General features: G+C 43.0%; 1 pseudogene; it reads left to right on the top strand.

Moving 5' to 3' along the window:
- The first annotated feature begins 3,935 nt into the window (after positions 1-3,935).
- The window catches only part of LOC132490467 (elongation factor 1-alpha 1-like), a 90,368-nt pseudogene continuing 73,670 nt past the window's right edge, over positions 3,936-20,633 (top strand).

Below are 20,633 nucleotides of genomic sequence, written 5' to 3'. Positions count from 1 at the left end.
AGGGCATGGGCAGGGCAGAGGAAAGAGAAACACCCACCGTGGACTTAAGGCTACAGAAAACTCCCAGGAAAAGAAACCACATGGCCTCGCCCCCTAACACCACAAGAGGCAGGAACGTGGAAGTTCACGTTCCCTCCAGGTAAAGGCAGCCTGGTAGAGGCCAGAGGCAGAGAGATGAAGCTGCCTTCCAGGGCCTCCTCCCCCATCCCCGCCCCACCCCTGCCAAGCGCTCTGCTCACCCTGATGCGTGTACGAGCGCAGCCCTCTCCTACCACCCCACCCCCACCCCCGTGCCTGTTACACGCCACAGGCATTCCCAGGGGACCCAGTTGCTAGGACCTCTCTCCTTCCACTCAGATGACCCTGGTGGGGTTTTCAGTAATTATAAACAGCCCTTGGAAAAGCCCTGGGAGGGCGGCTGTTACCCACAGCCCCGGTCCCCCAGCCTCTCCTGGCCGCTGAAGAACAGACTGATCCATTCCCACCTTCCTGCGGTCCAGGACTGGTTCCAGGTGGGGATGTAGGCAGAGGCCAGGTAACAGGGAGGGGCGAGCAGATGAGTGAGCCATGTGCTTGTTGAGGGCAAAGGAGTAGAAGGATCGCCTCCAATTCACTGAAGTAAACAGGAAATAACAACATGGGGTCTGTTCATGAAAGGGACGTGAACTCCGGCTGGCTGTAAATGATAAAGAGCATTCTCTAGAAGACTGATTCCCCAACAGAAGCAGGCTTTGCTCAGGGAATTTAAGGAACACATGGACTGGGGAATAAGAGGAAAGATGGGATAAGACACAAACAGCTGGCAGCCCCGAGGAAAGGGTTTAAGGGGCTAGATCTCTATTACCTTTCTTTAATTGATCAAGAGTTTATCCACAATGACCACATGAATTTCAGATTATATACAGGATATCTATGGAAAATGCAAGGAGAAGTCAACACAACGGTATTGGGAGACCACAAACTCAGTCCTTGGCAGATAAAATGTCAATGTTTAAGTACAGAACCTAGGATATATAATAAAGATGATGATGGCAACAAATATTCTGGCAGTGCTTACTGTGCTGTGGGCACTATTCTAAGTAAGCTCTTTTCATGTGTTAACGTATGTAACAAGCCAACTATATCAGATAGAGATACTATTATATTATCTCCAGACTCCAAACAAAAAACTTAGGCACAAACGTCAGCAAAATGAAAGATAAATCCTGAACTCTGTTGATTGAAGCAGAGAATCTACCTTTAAGGACCCAGGAAACATTTACCAAATTACTCATCTATTGGGCCTTAGAAAACCTCAGTAAACACTCTCCAGTCTTGTACCACCTCTGAAATGACAGAGTACACATCACACTCTCTGAGCACAACGTGATAAAACTGGAAATAAATGACAGGGAGAGACACTCATAAACTTTCTTCTTTATGCTCTTTCATATTGCCTGAACCTTCTACAATATGTATGTATTTTGTTTTTAAAATGACCAGTTAAAAAAATAAAAAGGAAATTGTTTTTTTCTTGTGAGTTTACAGAAACCCAACCCAAATGAATCTAAAGAAACAAGGAAAGGATTCAGGACGGACATGAGACCCGTCTCAGGAAGAATGTTGGGTAGTTTGTTGAGTTGAAGGAGGACTGAAGTTCTTCAGCCCCAAATGAGAAAGTCACGGTAGAGCTTGAGCGGCCAGGTGTGGTCACGTGCTCACCTGGGCCCTCCCTGCCGACACTAGAACTATGCAGTCGATTGACCAGGTCAGGCTCCTCCACCCTCGTAGTGGCTGGGGGAGCAGAGAGGAGATCTAGGGATGTAGCAGACCCCCGAGGGAGGGGGCAGGGATGCTGTGTAGCACAAACAACCCATGCCTACCACAGGTGGAAAAAAAGGCTAGAGACTCAAACTTCCTCTTTGTTCCAATAGACATCTTGTTCATGAGATTCCATAATTCTTCACGTGGCTGTACTTCACAAAGTGTAGAAACTCATGCTTGCAATTTGCAGCCAAAGTGTTGCTCCCTGCTGCTACGTAGCCCCCACAGGATCCCTTTTAATGGCTGAATAATGTTCCACGCAGGCATTTCCCCTGCATTTTGATCACCTCCCCTTTAGTTTCTCGCCCTCCAACCCACCAGAGCTGAGAAAGCCACTTTGACCTCAGGCTCATTGCAGGGCAATCCTCATCCCCTTCCCCAGGCCACTGACCCTCCACCCCTGCCCCAGCTCCCCCTCCCACATGCACCTTTTGCCTCACTAACTCCCATTCTTTCTTATTTTTAATGTCACTTCCTAAGGGAAGCAGTCTCTGGTCCTGACCTTCTGGACTAGGTTAATCTACCTCATACTATATAGAAAATGATAGTATAAAATGGAATAAAAGAGTATGCAACCCCCCAAAGTAGGGAAGGATACCATAAAATCATGTCAGGTAATTAACTCATCATAATTTTATAGGTTTTTTTCCCCTGGATTTTGTCATGTTTGTGGTATTTTTCAGCTTTTAAAAGTTGTAATTGGTTGTGTTTCTACAGCCTATATCGATATTCCCTTTGGTTTCCTTTTTCTAAACTTGGTTTCTTTTTTTCCTAAAGAACATTCTCCAAGTTGTATGAGATTCATGTCTCACGAAGACTAGTCCGGCTGAGTGTGGAGGCCTCGATGCCCTCGCTATCGGCGTGGAGCAAGGCAGGCAAGGCCTGTCACCACCTCACACCCCCTGAAGCCCCCAATGCCAGGATGGAGCCCCAAAGCCAAGGCCAGGGTGTAACTAAATAGGGAATTATCTGTCATCCGTTTGACATTTTTCCAACTTCTAGAGCTAGCTCAAGTTGTTCCTTGTTTATGCGATAGACGGTAAGTTATCTAAATTTTCCATCCTAAGACTTCAGGGTGATGAAGAGGAGAAGAGGGCATGGAGAAGGTAATTGAAGCTCTGTGAGCAGGAAGTGGTCAAAACAGTGGTCTCGGAGCTCCAAGCCTTTCCCTGGTGACGCTGTTCTTGGTGGTCATGTGGAGGATTTAATGACTCTAGGCTGATCATTCCCCATGGGAATGACACCCCATCCACAAAGGGTGGGTTCCATCTGCTATGATCATGTAACAAATCATCCCCAAATGTAGTGGCTTAGAGTAACAGCAGTTCATTTATCCTTCATGGCTGGGGTCAGATCCAGGCTGGACTTGAACAGCTGCAGGCTGGTCAGGCCTGTCTCCTGCCACGCAGTCTCAGGCTTTTTCATGGTGACTGGTTTGGGTGCCTCAGAGTGGTCACCTCACGGTGGTCAGACTGCTTACCTGGCCGTAAGGGCTCCAGAAAGCAAGATGGAAGTTGCACGGCCTTGTCTGAATCAGCCTCAGAAGTCAACTTCATTTCTGCCATGTTCCATTGGTCACAAACAACAAAACTCACATAGATTCGAGGGGTGGGGAGGCTAGGCTCCATCTCTGGATAAAGGAGTGACCAAGTTCTAGAAGATCAGGTGGGACAGATATCTTTGCAGCCATCTTTGGTGTCTAGAAGTGTTGATTATAAAAGAGTGTATTGGGTGTGAGAACTCTCCTTGCAGGCCTACCCTACCTCAGCACACCACTCCAGGAACTCTTCAGAGGGATCCAGGCATGAATTTGACAGGTTTGAATTCAGAGTCCTTGAACGCAGGTCCTGCTGTGGTGCTGGCTTTGAAGCTCATCCTTCTCCCACTGGGGTGGGGCTGCCAGAAACGAGGCCGCCGGGAAGAGCCAGTCCCAGCTTAGACATCTCTGGAGATGCACGCAGGGTGGTGCCATGTCAAAAGGCTGAGGTAGACAAGTTCAGGTCCTGGGCTTTTCCCTGGTGAGTTTTGCAGTGGTGGTCGTGTGTGGGGAACAGCAGGTCTGACGTCCCCTTGTTTCCATTATTCTAAGACAGACATTAAACTCTCTGAAGTCAGGATAGGTCTTACAACTCATGCCGGGTGGTGGTCCTGACATGGTCGTCACCTGCTGCACAGGGCCTGAAAACCTGTGGGATGAATGTCAGCAGCTTGGGAGGAAATCCCAGAGACTCAGGTGGAGAGCTCTTAAGAAATGTTGCTCTTGATGGCACAGAGGTCGATGTTTTGTAGAAAAACACGAACACCTAACGCCTCAGGTTGAAAAATGATTCAAAAGAGTTGAACACTCTGCAGAAGTTTTAGGAATATTTAAATCACTTTACTTTGGGTATATTTTCCATGTATGCACAAGAGTGATCTATGATAAAAACCATGTCTAATGAAGTAAAAAAATCTTCAATATATAGAAATTTTTAGAAAATGAAGTGATAAGAAAACCTCGTGTTATGGCTTAATGGCAGAATTTTTCTTTCTTAGAAGTACATAAAATAATAATGCATGTAGCAGTCAATGATGTCTTACAGTGGGTGAAATGCAGGAGGGGAGAAGCTCATTTCTCACCCTGGAGGCATCTGGAGTCCTAAGTGACTTCTAGGAAATAGGGCACAGCATGCAGTTGGGGCTGAGAGACAGGGGTCAGAAAGGCCAACGACTGGCTGGTGTGGCTCATCCACCACTGCCCAAAGCACCAGGCAGAGACCAGGATGAGCAGCGCTGAGCGTGGAAGCAAGAGGTGAGGTGCTGGAGACCAGACAATGTGGCCGGAAGTGGTTCTGGGGCGGGTGGGGCAGGATGCTGGTGGAGGCCTCCCCAGCGTGGAACAGAATGGAGGTTCAGGGTGCAAGGCTTGGGAGGGTGAGTGCCTCTGCCTGTTGGTGCCATCGATGACCAGACCAGCCCCAAGTCTCCTGTGAAAGAGAGGGCCCAGCCAAGCAGGGAGGAGATAACAGTGGACACAAAACTGTCTCCAAAGACAAGGGCTAACGGTGTAGGACAGGCAGCCTGGAGGAGGCGGGAGCAAAGCCTTTATGGATCTGGTGTTAAGGAAGGAGTTAAAACTGTGCTGGGTCTGTGATTGGCACAAACGTTTCAGGCAGAATAACTCAGCCACTTGAACCATTCAAAGTGACTCCAGCACCATGTACTTTAAGATCTGTTCAAATATTGGCTTCAATACCCCATTTCCCAAACTAGAATATGGTTGGTTGAAATGGCTCCAACTTTGGGGGACAAAGTTGTTGACTGTTTAAACTGAACACATGGTCCCCATAGGTATCAGGCACCTGCCCTCAGGCACTGCTGAGAAAATGCCAGTCCTCGCTGTAGTAACATATTAATTACATCACATGGAGTCCGTTTCTGGAAAGACCTGCTTGCCCCAAGCCTTCTTAATGCCTACTTGTCCTTCAAAGCTCATCACCCCTTTAGGGCAGCTTTCATTCCCCTCATTTGGGCTGCCATGGCAACTTGAGCATGCCTCCACAAGAGAACCATCCCACTGGCCAGAATTCTTCCTTTAAATTTCTTTTGGCCCTACTAGAACATGACTGTGTTTCCCCAGCATCTGGCATGTTACAATAGAGTAGGCCCAGTAAGCACTCAGTAAAATGCTTATTGAATACATGCTTCTTGAAAAGTCTGTTCTCTTATGAAAACTGAGCAAGCCAATAGAAGCTCATTTTGAATATTAATTCATATTAATTTTTGTCCAAGTGTTTTCTTTTTTTTTTGAAAAAATCTTTTTTTTAATCTATTTATTTGGCTGTGTCAGGTCTTAGCTGCAGCACACGGGCTCTTCATTGCAGCACCTGACCTTCTCTCTAGTTGTGGTGTGCAGGCTCAGTAGTTGTGGCACATGGGCTTAGTTGCCCTGTGGCATGTGGGATCTTGGTTCCCTGATCAGGGATTGAACCTGCGTCCCCTACCTTGGAAGGCAGATTCTTAACCACTGGACTACCAGGGAAGTCCCTCCAACAAGTTTTTTCACATTGTGGCAAATATCACTGGACTGGGATTCAAGACTCTTGTACAAGTCCAGGGGCCTTGTGTCCATTAGGCAACTTCCTAATCTCTCTGGGTCTTGGTCTCCGCATCTCCTGTGCACATCTCAAGGGTGCCCTGTGTCTTCCATTATTTATCACACTGCCTGGTACATAATATGTGCTCAATCAATAGTTGAATAAATTAATCCGTGAAATGAACAAAAGGTTAGGATAAATTATCTCAAAGGTCCCTATTTGACTTCCTAAATAATGCAAAGAAACACTTCTCGTCACTCTATCCAATCAAAACAAATATTAGTTCTTAATCCTTGTGATACCGTTTAACAAAGTCAGCTTACACTGGCTGCTTGGAGGTATCCTACTAACTTATTACCATGGCAACATCACACTTCCTAGTCTTCAAATATGGGTACAGTCGAGATGAGCTGACCTAGTATTTACATTGAGATTTGGAACTCAAGACCAACCCGGCTGACTGTGATGTAATAAGGTTTTTGTGGTCCCTATGGAATGGACACTCCTCAAATTCTCTTCCACCTATTGGCTGATAACTGAAATTCTATGGTTCATCTCAGTGTGAAGGGCTTTATGTCCTTCAAAAAACATAGAACATCCACTTTTTTCAAACAATGTCCAATATCAGAACAAATATCTTTGTGTATTGGCTGCATGGAAATTTTAAAGATAACACTGGTGAGTTGAGAGGTCATGTTGCTTCAGTTTCATGATATTATTTTAAAGGAGTTAAACTCACAAATCATTGTTTCAGGTCTGCTAGCATGACAGCTGATGGCAGTTTATCAGACCGCAAGATAGGCCTCCAAGTGCATTCATTATAGCTAATTGTAATTACACTAAGATATAAATTATTTATAGCAAGTGTTATTTTCATACATTTTAACAGATAAACCAAGTCCATTGGATGAATGATAGATTTTTCTGATGTGAAAGAAAATCATTCTGCGTATGTAAGACTGTCCACCTTGATTATGCACGCCACTGCAAGGAATTTGGGTCTGGGATGAAATGCAGGAAGTCAAATATAATTTTGGAAAGGTATATACCTTTTCATTTTCTGATGGGCATATATTATTTATGAAGTTTTGGGTTGTAAGTAACAGAAGATCCAATTTAAACCTTTTTATCTCATATACCTGGAAATCTGAGAAGTATGTAGATTTCAGGAATAGTTGACCCAAAGTCTCAATGACTTAGTTTTATTCTCTCTCTACACTATACTACTATAGTGAGGGGTCCATCTCAAGGCTGGTTCCCCTTATTTGTATCCAAAGCAAGAGTCCTTAGCTTTGCCATGATTGACCAGCCCTGACCAACCCCTATGGTCAAAGGGCAACTGTGAAGTTTGGCCTGGGAGGCCTAAAGCTGTGACTGTGCCCAGGGGAACAGGATTAAATGAGGGTCTGTTCTATTCAGATCTCATGGCTGCTATTCAATGAGGGAGGTAAGAAAACCACAATGTCCAAACCACCCATAATGGTACCATGGAAGACAGAACATTACCTCTGAATAAGTACATAATTACTTTTGTCAATCAAAGTGTAAAGGGAGCACAAAGGAAACTTGTATTGTTCTGCCTGTATTGTATTGTATTGTTCCCTATAGTTGAAGAATTTATGTGAAACCATTGGCTCTCCTTGGCAGCTTTCCCAGTTCCGTCCCACATTCAATTAGAGACTGGAGTCAGAAATGGATTTTGTAGCTTATACACCATGGTAACGGGGAGGCCATAGCTAATCTTGTGTCCTAGCTTTTGTTGTTTAGAATGCGTGGGCAGAAAGAGTCAAATGGCCTGTCCTCTGTCTGGCACAAGCGTTCTGCTCTGAATCAAAGTGGAATAGTCAGGCCTCAGCGGCATTATCTCAAATGGCCGATTTAAAAAAATTACTCACAAATTAGGCTGTTCTCCAAAGCGTGTTTAGAAACATTGATTTGCTTAAGTGACTATAAAATCAGTAATATGGTTAAGACTCAAATTAATGGGCTGGTATAGCCTTTCAGGTTTATTTCACAGGCTCTACTTGGCCAGAACATTTTGCATTGATTCTTGTCATCCTTAAAGCAGACAAAGCACCACACTCCTTCCTCTGGAGGATCCAGAAGTAAAACACTGTCACCCCTCAAGTCCCTGGAGGTTGTGTGAGTGTGTACGTGTGTGTACATGTGTACCAAATGTGCTCACTTATGAACAGAGAACTGTGTGTCTACTCTGTACAAGCACTTAATCTAAATCATTTTATTTAATCTTCAGAGTCATCGTATTAAATATGAGTCCAGTTTCACAGATAAGGAAACAGGTTTGCAGAGGCTAATGATTTGCCAGCTGTCCTAGAGCTGTAAGTTGCAAATCCTGACTTGAACTCAGGTCTGCCTGTGATCACAACTCAGGATCTGACCCACCAAGCTTCACCGCCTCACTCTTTGTCTGGGAGTTGCATTAAAGTTTTCATTTTGCTGTTAGCTTTGCCTCCTTCCCTGCCCAGTCAAACTCTATATTCATTGACTTGCTACTGATTGAGCACCTCCCATATGCCATGTTTCAGGAGACACAGCAGAGAACAAAGCAGACAGAAATCCCTCCCTTCAGGAGCCTACATTTTATCAAGAATAAGCTCAGTTGTCTGTGTCCTGCTTTCCCAGATTTTCCCCCTAAATATCCTTTTCCTTCCAGTCCTTCAATAAACTCAGAGCCTATTTCCCAAAGGTTCCTTGCCCTGAAATATGATTCAACATTTCAGATTCATAAGGGCAATGGGAATTTGCTTTTATTCTTCTGATCCAAGATACTCAGCTGCCCCATTGTTTTGGCTTCAGGGGAGGCATCGGAGCCCTAAATTGACTGCTTGCCCAGTGGTGCATGGGCATATGCGCACGGAGGTGACCAGTGCGTCGAGGGATGGGTGTTTGGACTTAGTGCCGCAGGCCCAGTTTCCAGCGGAGCAGGTCCTGAGATAGAGATTTTCAGGCAAGAAGTTTGTTGGGACGGGCTCTCAGGCACAAACTTGATCAGAGGGAAATGAACTGCTGTGCAGCTACTTGACCTTAAACTGGCTTCCTCATTTTGGTCATACCAGGAACATGTATTTGACTGGCTTCTATTATTATTTAGCTCCTTTTTCTCTTAAGGACTATGATATTATTTTCTTTAGTTGTAGTTACATTTGGACCTCAAGTTATACAGATTATCTCCTTTAATCCTCAAAACACCCCAATGAAATAGATATCACCACCCCCATTTAACAGAGGAGGAGACTGAGGCACAGAGAGGTTTGGGAACATCCATGTGGTTACACTACTATGTGGCAGAGCTGATATCTGAACCCAAGACTTCCTAACACTGGGGCCCGAGCTTTTACCACTGTGCTACCCTGACTCTCCCCCTTTCTCAAGGTTGGCCTCAGTCTCCTCTAAGTTTAGTAGTTAAGATATACTCTTGGACTGTCTATGACCTATTGATTTATTTATCAAATCATTCAACAAGCATACCATATTCTGGACAGTGTTCAGGGAACCAGAGCTATGATTTATAAGACAGACCCTCAGAATATCTCACAGGAGGGTGAGGGGCTTCAGAGAAGTAAAAAAGCACTTAGGAGACAAAGTAATACGTGCTAAGCTGTGGAAAGCCTTGTGTACAATGGAGTACATAGGAAGGCTCTTAACCGTCATGGGGGTGGGGAGATGCTCCGTGAAAGTGTCAAGAAGGGGATGTATGAGCAGGAACCTAAAGCAAGTATCCAGGTAAACGTGTGTGTGCGCATGCAGGAGTGGGCATGGGGAGATGTTCTAAGAAGCAGAAGGTTGCTTGGAGTGGACCCAGAAATTGAGAGAAATCCAGGATGTCTGGGGCCCCACTTGAGAGGTTGGACATGGTAAGAGCTGCTACCGGGCAGGGGCAGACCAGGAAAGCCTTCCAAACCCCGTTACAGACTGGGTTTTGCCCCGAGAGAACTGGGAAGCCACTGCAGTGTGTTAAATAGGGCGACATTATCCAATTTGCTTTTTGTTTTGTCAATATGTTTTTATTTTGTTTTCTTTTTTAAAGCTTTATTGCGATATAATTGCCATACAATAAACTACACGTATTTAAAGTATACGTTTGGTATATGTATAACTGATTCACCTTGTTATAAAGCAGAAACTAACACACCATTGTAAAGCAATTATACTCCAATAAAGATGTTAATATATATATACTTTGAGACAAGAAGAACCTAATACAAAAAAATTAAGTATACATTTGGGTGAGTTTCCACACACATATATCCTGCTGAAACCATAAACACCATCAGGAGAGCGAACATGGCCACCACCCCAAGCATTTTCTCCTGCCCCTTTTTAAATCCTCCCTCCCCGCCTCACTCCTAGCCCCAGACGACTGCTGATCTGCGTTCTGTCAGTAGAGATTAGTTTTTATTTTCCAGAGCTTTGTATAGATGGAATCAAAATTTATATGTATTCTAAAGAGTACACATTTTTGTATTATGTCAGCAAGATTATGGGGACTGCCAGGTCAAGAATGGATAAGAAGACTAGGGGCTTTAGCCAGTGAATTATTATCTAAAGTAACTAACGCATTCAGAAAGGGGCTCTTTTTGAAGTCACTCTTCATTGCATCACAAAGTGGCAAAGCTACCCCCTCTCCCGTCCCCTCTTAGGTCCTTGTTTCCGGGAGTCAGAAACCTAATTCAAGCTGTCTGGAGTGTGTGCGCACGCACACGTACACAGGATTTTATTGGCTCAGCTGTGGAAAAGCCCAACAGTGGTTGCCTTTAGGCATTTCTGCTCAAACGACTTGATAGGACTTAGTTTTTCTTGATCACTTAGTTCTCACCTCTTTCACCTCCTGTAACCACCGTTTCTGTTGCTGTTGTTGTGAGGACATTTAAGATCTCAGAGCAACTTTCATTGTATACAACCCCCAGTGTTGTTAACTATAGTCTGCACACTAGCTCCCTGGAACTTATTCATCTTGTAACTGGAAGTTCGTGCCCTTTGGCCACCATCTCGCCTCTTCCCCACCCTCCAGCCCTTTAGAGAATATTTATTGTGTTTATTTAAGCTCTTGCCCAGTGAGTTCCAATCAATGTCTGCTGTTCTGTTTGTTGTCTTTAGGTGCAAGGTCATTTCACCCTGGGAACTCATGTTCCTGTTTTAAGCTATCCTCTCTGGTTTTCAGGAAGAGCCAGATCCCTCCACGGGAGTTTAAGGAGAAGGGAAGGGACGAGCCCCTGGGCAGACCACTTTGGACCCCACAGAACCCCGAAGACTACAGCCTTCAGTACTGCGCTGCCAGGCACCTCCTGTGAGCAGGGGTTTCCTAGGTTAGAATCCGTCATCCTGGGGAGCTTGAGGGGGAAGAGGTGAGTGAGCGGATGCTAAGTATCAGCTGCTGGTCCTGTTTCCATCAGCTCCTCGCACCAGCAGGGCTTCTGTGGTACTTTTACGTACCCTGAGAGCACTGGCCACCTGCGCTGATGCTGCAGGTTTCTGTGGCCAAGAGGCTGCTCTGATCCATCCAAGGCCAGGCCGTGGAGAGGGAAGAGAATTTAGAGTCCTTTCTCTGCCCATACCCTCCGTCTGCTCTGCCCTCCCGCTATCTCCCCCATCACACCTGCCTAGACAGCCTGCCTTCTCCCCAGGGGCATCTCACACTTTGGAGGTGTTGTTGATAGTTTTTCAGATGCATGACTGCACCTGCTTCTACAGCTTTTCTAGGGAGGCTCTGGGTGGAGGGAGTTGGCAAGGTGGTCAGCACGCTACTTTGTCCGAGTTAGGGAAAGGCCTGCGCACACATCTCATTTTACAGAGCAGTCAGTGTGCCTGTGAGTACCACTCCTCTCCTAGAAGGAATGATGGGGAGGGCAGGACCAGGAAACAGGGTCAAGGACCAGTACTTTCTTTTTTTTTTTTTTTTTTGCAGTACGCGGGCCTCTCATTGTGGCCTCTCCCATTGCGGAGCACAGGCTCCGGATGCGCAGGCTCAGCAGCCACGGCTCACGGGCCCAGCCGCTCCGTGACATGTGGGATCTTCCCAGACCAGGGCACGAACCCGTGTCCCCTGCATTGGCAGGCGGACTCTCAACCACTGCACCACCAGGGAAGCCCCAAGGACCAGTACTTTTTAAGGCAGAAGAAAACTGTCAAATTTGAGCCCTGTATTTTCTTCTCAAATTAAACCCGTTAGATATTCTTTTAGGCAATGACTCAGAAACTCTGTAAAGGGTTTAATAATAGCTGTTGATGATTCATATGAATATTTTACTCTGAAGTTGGTTGTCTTTGAGGAATGTTGGTATGCAACTTTTGCTCCCAGGAAATATGGGTGAAGATCTAAGTACTCACTGCTTTGTGAAGTGGTTATGATAGTAGCAATTAATAATTGTATTTCTCTATGCTCTGCCAAAGCAGTTGGGCATTGCAGAAACACTTCATTATAAAGCTATAAATAGATAAGTAGCTAAAAACTTTAATTAAGCTGCTTAATTAAATTAATTAAGTGGTAATTAAATTACCGTTTCATTCTTTTTTTTTAAAGCGTCTACAAACTTTAAAAAATAATGTTTGAACTAATTGCTTCAGGAGATACCAAAGATTACCATTTGCAGAAATACATTATTAGAACTTAAAGTCCAAGATTCTAAAATGCATTCGATAGCATTGATTCGAGTTGAAGCAAACCCTTTCCTAATGATAGAACCAAGAGGGTTCTCAGTCTGACAGTTTTAGGCCTCACCTGCTACTAGCTAGCTATGTGACCCAGGGCAAGTCTCTTACTCACTGGGCCTCAGTTTCCTCTTCTGTTAAATGAGGTCACTGGAATAATCTCTTAGATGAAAGGGCTATGGGACCTTTATGCTTGAGAAGAGGGAGAGGGTCCCAGTGTCTGCAAAATAGACATACCACCAGTTTCTACTACTTCTGCAACCCAAGGATAAGGAAGAAAGGAAGCAGCCCAGAGCAAATTCCAACCTCAACTCCAGGAACCAGGAAAGATTCTCAGCCACTTCCCAAATTATTTAAAACATAATTCAGGAGAGACTAGCCAAGATGGCAGAGTGGAAACAACTTGAGCTCACTTCCTCTCATGGGCACACCAAAATCACAGTTATCTGCAGAGCAACCATGAAACGATGAAAAAGACCAGAACTTACCAGAAAAGATCTTCTACAGCAAAACACAAGGAAGGAACCACAAGGACGTGGGTAGGAGGCACAGTCTCACAATACAGTCAAGTCCCATACCCCCAGGCACCAAATTAGCACCAGCACCTGGCTCCACCCAGCAGCCTGTGGGCACAGGTGCTGGGACCCCTCAGACTGAGCAACCGACGATCACCAGCAGACAGCCTGCCTACAGATTTCCTGAGCCTACAGCCACCTCTAAACACGGCCCTGCCCACCCTGGGAAATCTCCGAGTACAACTGGATTTAGACTCATGAGCTCAAAGTAGCTCTGCAGTTTTCAGAGGGAACTGTAGCTCTCTGGACCCTGGTTTTCATATCTGTGAAATAAAAGTGTTGGATGAGGTGATCTGTCTGGACTTTGGCAGCTGTGAAATGCCACGTTCCCTGATGATCTCTGTGACTGGTATGCTCTCACAGCAAAGGACATCAAGAAGATCCCATTATTATGCTGAAAAAAAAAAGATTATTTTGTCTGAAGTTCTCTCTAAATTCCGTTTTGGAAATAGGCAGGGTGTGCATTTTTATAGGAATTTGTACTCGTTTTCTTAAAGCACTTGCCAAAGTCACACTCTTGGTTATTGGAAGAATTGAGGGGAGGCCCTCAGTCTCCAGACCCCAAAGCCAGAATGTGGGCCATTTCTCCAAGGACGGAAAGAGGTGCCGGAAGGGGACCGAAAAGGCACCGAAAGGGCAGGCTCTGCTTCTGTAGAAGTCCTTTGGAGCTTGCTGACTGTTTCAGTTTCAGCCACACTCAGAGGTGCGCTCTTGCTGCTGCTCCCATTTTCCGCATGAAAGTTGCTAGGGCTCTTTCAGACTTTCCTTCTGAATTACTACAACACGGTTTTAGGATTATTCCTATTTCACCTGGAGGGTTTCCTTTGAATGTATAGTGTGTGTGCACACACCTGTTTACAGTTCGCTGAAATCTCAAGTGTGATTCCATAACATCTGTTTCTTTTTGCATGGGGGATGGATGTCTCCCTCATTTTAAGCCTAAGTCAGGGCTGTCCAAGTCTTTTCACATCAGGGCACTCATAAAAATTGTATTTGCACAGTGGATGGGGCTACTTCAGATCCTGAGGTGCCTGTCTGGAGACTCCAGCCTTTACGTACCCCGTCCCAGCCCAGCATCTCTGAGGACTGAGGGCATGACAAGGCCACCATCCACGGCTCACTGGTGTGCAAACTGCCCCTGGAGAAACCAAACCCCAGCCCAAGCCAGTGGGCAAACTGGGCTTGATACACCAGAGCACTCTTGTCACACAGTCTTCCAGGAATGGATGTGCTGGAGCATGAAATGTATCAGAGAGGTAGGTATCATGAGAGAGAATGGAAAATTGGAGCAGCCCAGCGTCCATCAACAGAGGAACAGTTAAACCATGGTGCATTTATGCAGTGCCGTTTATTTGTTATTAAAAGCTACAGATTAGTTAGTAAAAGTACAGATCCCATGCAAGCACATGTATGAATGTCAAAAACACACTGAGTGAAAGCTGGGCTGAGAGAACATATTGTATTGTTCCATTTACATGAAGCTGTAGAACATCCAAACCTGACCTGTAGGGGTGAGGTGGGGTGGTGGGCGTGGGGATGGAGTGGAAAGTGCAGTAGGGAGCTTCCTGGGTGATGCAATGCTCTTTATCTTGATAGAGGTCTGGGTTACACGAGTGTATGGGTTTGCCACTTAAGATTAGTGCATTTCATCACAGACATGGAAAACAAATTTATGGTTACCCAGGGGAAAATGGGGACCAGGGGGAGGGATAAATTAGAAGTTTGGGATTTGCATATACACACTACTATATATAAAATAGATAAACAACAAGGACCTACTACATAGCACAGGGAATATACTCAATATCCTGTAATAACCTTGTAATAATGGAAAAGAATCTGAAAAAGAATATGTATACACACATATATGTATAACTGTATCTCTTTTCTGTATACCTGGAACTAACACAACATTGTAAATTAAGTACAATTCAATTTTTAAAAAATGGTTAAAATAAAGATTAGTGCATTTCACAGTACATAAGCTTCATCTTAAAAAAATATTGAAGCTCTAGTTACTAGTACTATGTGTGCTGAAAAGTTTAGGGTGAAGGATGCTGGCATCTACAACTTACATTGCATTACACCACAAAATATGATGGCTGGATAAAGGGTGGATAGATGAATACAAATGTAATAGGGCAAGTAAAGTAAAACCTTACTGGTAGAATTTAGGTGGTGGCTACATGGGTATCCTCTATATAATTCTCTTAACTTTTATTTATGTCTGAAACTTTTTTTTTTTACATCTTTATTGGAGTATAATTGCTTTAAAATGATGTGTTAGTTTCTGCTTTATAACAAAGTGAATCAGTTATACATATACATATGTTCCCATATCTCTTCCCTCTTGCGTCTCGCTCCCTCCCAGCCTCCCTATCCCACCCCTCTAGTTGGTCACAAAGCACCGAGCTCATCTCCTTGTGCTATGCGGCTGCTTCCCACTAGCTATCTATTTGACGTTTGGTAGTGTATATATGTCCATGCCACTCTCTAGCTTTGTCACAGATTACCATTCCCCCTCCCCATATCCCCAAGTCCATTCTCTAGTAGGTCTGTGTCTTTATTCCTGTCTTACCCCTAGGTTCTTTTTTTAAATTTTATTTTACAAATTAAATCAGTTATACATATACATATGTTCCCATATCCCCTCCCTTTTGCGTCTCCCTCCCACCCTCCCTATCCCACCCCTCCAGGCGGTCACAAAGAACCGAGCTGATCTCCCGGTGCTATGCGGCTGCTTCCCACTAGCTATCTACCTTACGTTTGGTAGTGTATATATGTCCATGCCGCTCTTTCACTTTGTCACAGCTTACCCTTCCCCCTCCCCATATCCTCAAGTCCATGCTCTAGTAGGTCTGTGTCTTTATTCCTGTCTTACCCCTATGTTCTTGATGACATTTTTTTCTTAAATTCCATATATATGTGTCAGCATACAGTATTTGTCTTTCTCTTTCTGACTTACTTCACTCTGTATGACAGACTCTAGGTCCATCCACCTCATTACAAATAGCTCAATTTCATTTCTTGTTATGGCTGAGTAATATTCCATTGTATATATGTGCCACATCTTCTTTATCCATTCATCTGTTGATGGACACTTAGGTTGCTTCCATGTCCTGGCTATTGTAAATAGAGCTGCAATGAACATTTTGGTACATGACTCTTTTTGAATTATGGTTTTCTCAGGGTATATGCCCAGTAGTGGGATTGCTGGGTCATATGGTAGTTCTATTTGTAGTTTTTTAAGGAACCTCCATACTGTTCTCCATAGTGGCTGTACCAATTCACATTCCCACCAGCAGTGCAAGAGGGTTCCCTTTTTTCCACACCCTCTCCAGCATTTATTGTTTCTAGATTTTTTGATGATGGCCATTCTGACTGGTGTGAGATGATATCTCATTGTAGTTTTGATTTGCATTTCTCTAATGAGTAAAGATGTTGAGCATCGTTTCATGTGTTTGTTGGCAGTCTGTATATCTTCTGTGGAGAAATGTCTATTTAGGTCTTCTGCCCATTTTTGGATTGGGTTGTTTGTTTTTTTGCTATTGAGCTGCATGAGCTGCTTATAAATTTTGGAGATTAATCCTTTGTCAGTTGCTTCATTTGCAAATATTTTCTCCCATTCTGAGGGTTGTCTTTTCGTCTTGTTTATGGTTTCCTTTGCTGTGCAAAAGCTTTGAAGTTTCATTAGGTCCCATGTGTTTATTTTTGTCTTTATTTCCATTTCTCTAGGAGGTGGGTCAAAAAGGATCTTGCTGTGATTTATGTCATAGAGTGTTCTGCCTATGTTTTCCTCTAGGAGTTTGATAGTGTCTGGCCTTACATTTAGGTCTTTAATCCATTTTGAGCTAATTTTTGTGTATGGTGTTAGGGAGTGATCTAATCTCATACTTTTACATGTCCCTGTCCAGTTTTCCCAGCACCACTTATTGAAGAGACTGTCCTTTCTCCACTGTACATTCCTGCCTCCTTTATCAAAGGTAAGGTGACCATATGTCCGTGGGTTTATCTCTGGGCTTTCTATCCTGTTCCATTGATCTATCTTTCTGTTTTTGTGCCAGTACCATACTGTCTTGATTACTGTAGCTTTGTAGTATAGTCTGAAGTCAGGGAGCCTGATTCCTCCAGCTCCGTTTTTCGTTCTCAAGATTGCTTTGGCTATTCGGGGTCTTTTGTGTTTCCATACAAATTGTGAAATTTTTTGTTCTAGTTCTGTGAAAAATGCCATTGGTAGTTTGATAGGTATTGCATTGAATCTGTAGATTGCTTTGGGTAGTAGAGTCATTTTCACAATGTTGATTCTTCCAATCCAAGAACATGGTACATCTCTCCATCTATTTGTATCATCTTTAATTTCTTTCATCAGTGTCTTATAATTTTCTGCATACAGGTCTTTTGTCTCCTTAGGTAGGTTTATTCCTAGATATTTTATTCTTTTTGTTGCAATGGTAAATGGGAGTGTTTCCTTGATTTCACTTTCAGATTTTTCATCATTAGTATATAGGAATGCCAGAGATTTCTGTGCATTAATTTTGTATCCTGCAACTTTACCAAATTCATTGATTAGCTCTAGTAGTTTTCTGGTAGCATCTTTAGGATTCTCTATGTATAGTATCATGTCATCTGCAAACAGTGACAGCTTTACTTCTACTTTTCCCATTTGGATTCCTTTTATTTCCTTTTCTTCTCTGATTGCTGTGGCTAAAACTTCCAAAATTATGTTGAATAAGAGTGGTGAGAGTGGGCAACCTTGTCTTGTTCCTGATCTTAGTGGAAATGGTTTCAGTTTTTCACCATTGAGGACGATGCTGGCTGTGGGTTTGTCATATATGGCCTTTATTATGTTGAGGAAAGTTCCCTCTATGCCTACTTTCTGCAGGGTTTTTATCATAAATGGGTGTTGAATTTTGTCAAAAGCTTTCTCTGCATCTATTGAGATGATCATATGGTTTTTCTCCTTCAGTTTGTTAATATGGTGTATCACGTTGATTGATTTGCGTATATTGAAGAATCCTTGCATTCCTGGAATAAACCCCACTTGATCATGGTGTATGATCCTTTTAATGTGCTGTTGGATTCTGTTTGCTAGTATTTTGTTGAGGATTTTTGCATCTATGTTCATCAGTGATATTGGCCTGTAGTTTTCTTTCTTTGTGACATCCTTGTCTGGTTTTGGTATCAAGGTGATGGTGGCCTCGTAGAATGAGTTTGGGAGTGTTCCTCCCTCTGCTATATTTTGGAAGAGTTTGAGAAGGATAGGTGTTAGCTCTTCTCTAAATGCTTGATAGAATTCCCCTGTGAAGCCATCTGGTCCTGGGCTTTTGTTTGTTGGAAGATTTTTAATCACAGTCTCAATTTCAGTGCTTGTGATTGGTCTGTTCATATTTTCTATTTCTTCCTGATTCAGTCTTGGCAGGTTGTGCATTTCTAAGAATTTGTCCATTTCTTCCAGGTTGTCCATTTTATTGGCATAGAGTTGCTTATAGTAATCTCTCATGACCTTTTGTATTTCTGCAGTGTCAGTTGTTACTTCTCCTTTTTCATTTCTAATTCTATTGATTTGAGTCTTCTCCCTTTTTTTCTTGATGAGTCTGGCTAATGGTTTATCAATTTTGTTTATCTTCTCAAAGAACCAGCTTTTAGTTTTATTGATCTTTGCTATCGTTTCCTTCATTTCTTTTTCATTTATTTCTGATCTGATTTTTATGATTTCTTTCCTTCTGCTAACTTTGGGATGTTTTTGTTCTTCTTTCTCTAATTGCTTTAGGTGCAAGGTTAGGTTGTTTATTCGAGATGTTTCCTGTTTCTTAAGGTGGGATTGTATTGCTATAAACTTCCCTCTTAGAACTGCTTTTGCTGCATCCCATAGGTTTTGGGTCGTCGTGTCTCCATTGTCATTTGTTTCTAGGTATTTTTTAATTTCCTCTTTGATTTCTTCAGTGATCACTTCGTTATTAAGTAGTGTATTGTTTAGCCTCCATGTGTTTGTATGTTTTACAGCTCTTTTCCTGTAATTGATATCTAGTCTCATAGCATTGTGGTCGGAAAAGATACTTGATACAATTTCAATTTTCTTAAATTTACCAAGGCTTGATTTGTGACCCAAGATATGATCTATCCTGGAGAATGTTCCATGAGCACTTGAGAAAAATGTGTATTCTGATGTTTTTGGATGGAATGTCCTATAAATATCAATTAAGTCCATCTTGTTTAATGTATCATTTAAAGCTTGTGTTTCCTTATTTATTTTCATTTTGGATGACCTGTCCATTGGTGAAAGTGGGGTGTTAAAGTCCCCTACTATGATTGTGTTACTGTCGATTTCTCCTTTTATGGCTGTTAATATTTCCCTTATGTATTGAGGTGCTCCTATGTTTGGTGCATAAATATTTACAATTGTTATATCTTCTTCTTGGATTGATCCCTTGATCATTATGTAGTGTCCTTCTTTGTCTCTTCTAGTAGTCTTTATTTTAAAGTCTATTTTGTCTGATATGAGAATTGCTACTCCAGCTTTCTTTTGGTTTCCATTTGCATGGAATATCTTTTTCCATCCCCTTACTTTCAGTCTGTATGTGTCTCTAGGTCTGAAGTGGGTCTCTTGTAGACAGCATATATATGGGTCTTGTTTTTGTATCCATTCAGCCAGTCTGTGTCTTTTGGTGGGAGCATTTAGTCCATTTACATTTAAGGTAATTATCGATATGTATGTTCCTATTCCCATTTTCTTAATTGTTTTGGGTTCGTTATTGTAGTTCTTTTCCTTCTGTTGTGTTTCTTGCCTAGAGAAGTTCCTTTAGCATTTGTTGTAAAGCTGGTTTGGTGGTGCTGAACTCTCTCAGCTTTTGCTTGTCTGTAAACGTTTTAATTTCTCCATCAAATCTGAATGAGATCCTTGCTGGGTAGAGTAATCTTGGTTGCAGGTTTTTCTCCTTCATCACTTTAAGTATGTCCTGCCACTCCCTTCTGGCTTGTAGAGTTTCTGCTGAGAGATCAGCTGTTATCCTGATGGGGATTCCCTTGTGTGTTATTTGTTGTTTTTGCCTTGCTGCTTTTAATATGATTTCTTTGTGTTTAATTTTTGACAGTTTGATTAATATGTGTCTTGGTGTATTTCTCCTTGGATTTATTCTGTATGGGACTCTCTGTGCCACCTGGACTTGATGAACTATTTCCTTTCCCATATTAGGGAAGTTTTCAACTATAATCTCTTCAAATATTTTCTCAGTCCCTTTCTTTTTCTCTTCTTCTTCTGGAACCCCTATAATTCGAATGTTGGTGCGTTTAATGTTGTCCCAGAGGTCTCTGAGACTGTCCTCTGTTCTTTTCATTCTTTGTTCTTTATTTTCCTGTGCAGCAGTTATTTCCACTATTTTATCTTCCACCTCACTTATCCGTTCTTCTGCCTCAGTTATTCTGCTATTGATCCCATCTAGAGTAATTTTTATTTCATTTATTGTGCTTTTAATCGATGCTTGATTCGTCTTTAGTTCTTCTAGGTCCTTGT

This window comes from Mesoplodon densirostris, chromosome 5, assembly GCF_025265405.1.
Source record: "Mesoplodon densirostris isolate mMesDen1 chromosome 5, mMesDen1 primary haplotype, whole genome shotgun sequence".
Taxonomy (NCBI): Eukaryota; Metazoa; Chordata; class Mammalia; order Artiodactyla; family Ziphiidae; genus Mesoplodon; species Mesoplodon densirostris.
The sequence above is the reverse complement of the archived record's forward strand: the minus strand, read 5'-3'. Positions and strand labels throughout refer to the sequence as shown.